Source organism: Limulus polyphemus, unplaced genomic scaffold, assembly GCF_000517525.1.
Source record: "Limulus polyphemus unplaced genomic scaffold, Limulus_polyphemus-2.1.2 Scaffold132, whole genome shotgun sequence".
In the NCBI taxonomy this organism is placed as follows: domain Eukaryota; kingdom Metazoa; phylum Arthropoda; class Merostomata; order Xiphosura; family Limulidae; genus Limulus; species Limulus polyphemus.
This window is the reverse complement of record NW_013665742.1, coordinates 505,236-507,240: the sequence shown is the minus strand read 5'-3', so window position 1 is coordinate 507,240 and position 2,005 is coordinate 505,236.

Sequence of the window (2,005 nt, the reverse complement as noted above, 5' to 3'; positions counted from 1 at the left end):
TCATCTGGCCAGTAAAGATCAGTTAAAAGATATTACAAAATATATTTTCTTGAATACAATAAAAAAATACTAAATGGGAAACTGTATAGAAATATCTTATAAACAACAGACAACGATAAAAAAGAAAACAACAGAACATTTCATGAAAGTATATGAAAATATATTTCCATTTCCTTAGCAGATAACCTTAGAACATGTAAAAAAACAACAACTATATTTTCAGTTATTACAGACATTGAGGGAACATACGAAAACCATGTCACAGGAAATTATGTTTGATTTTTCGCAACAGTTCATCAGTTTGATTAGAAAACCAATGTATAGAGGGCGCCACTGATGACTTCGAAAGACAAAGTCATGTGATGAACTTGACTTAAAAACATGACATCTTTACACAAAGGAAATGATTTTAGCATCACCCAGGTTTCGTTCTTTCCCAACGTACACACTATTCTAGCATCTAAATCAACCTTAGTATGAAAACATACAGTAAGTTAATTACCATGGGATACCAATTCTACTCTCCAGACATTTGTGATGATTCTAGTAAACAGGTTGTTGACAAAGGCAGTTAATTCTATATACATTGTTTGTTTGAAGTTAAGCACAAAGCAACACAATGGGCTGTCTGTGCTCTGCCCACCACGGGTATCGAAACCCGGATTCTAGCGTTGTAAGTCCGCAGAGATACCGCTGTGCCACTGGGGGGGGATCTATATACATAAATACATGCGCTGGATAAAACGAAACTTCGAATCACAAAGAAAGCTCAATACTGGAAACACAAGTAAGCGCTAATTGTTTACATATTTATTTCAAGAAACAAAGACAGTTCTTCTTATATTAATTCAATACTACTCAAAACTATATACTGAAAATGTGAATATAAAAGTCAAAATTATTGTAATTAATAGAAAAATTAAGCTTTTCCGACACTGGTTTTTGACCACTTGATAAACCTTTTAACCATAATAAATTCAAACATATTTTTTTTTATAAAAATAGTATTAATTTCTGTGTCTACTAGTAAAACACTGAATCGACCTACAGACAATCCTAAAAACATGGCTGAAAGCTCGCTATTGAACTATACTTTACTGATAAACATATATTGCGAAAGAACAATTCAGCATACTATTGTTACTGGTGCATAAGGTTTTTGAAAGTAAGTGACTGCTACGAACTTCAAGTTTGATTCAAGGTACACCATAAGATAACGAACCTTGAAAGGGAAAATAATTATTGGTTGGAAAATGGTTAGGTAAATCCATGATATAGATAACATAAATCCCGCTGTTTCAGATGGACGATAAAATGAATAACAATTTTGATATTGCTGTGTTGTCCAGTTATTTAATTAACGACTGTAATAGTAGGAAAATAACGTAGATCTGTTTTAGACTTAGTCTCACTAATAATAGTTAAGAGATCCATGTTATTTTGAACACCACCAAGGAAACAGAAGGACAAATATCCGAAATCTCACTACAGTTGGAGCTACAATAGAAGTATCGATCTACTGAATGAGATGTGCGCCAGTGGCTGTTGACAAATGTGAGAAAAATAGTCCAAAGATGAACTCACTCTTTATTAAAAGAAAGTCCTGGCGGCGTGATATGACGTCCAACTTTCTCAAAATGTACTGTCCCAATACTTAATGTTAATATAGTATAATACCTTTTTTTTTTATACAAGTCTGTTTTACGTGTCTTATCATCGGTCTATTAATGTTCCCCCCGGTGGGTCTACAGTAAGTTTATGAATTACAACGCTAAAATCCGGGGTTCGATTCCTCGTGGCTGATACAACAAATAGCCTAGTATGGCTTTGCACTAGAAAGCAAACAAACGGTCTACTAACATTTTAATAGTTACTTTCATAGATGAGAACCATAATGAGTTATTACAGATATTTTATGAACATAATCGCTACAATAGATAAATGACTAAAACTTTATGAGTTTGATCATTATAAAAGAGTTTCTGATCAAAAGAAAGTTGACTAT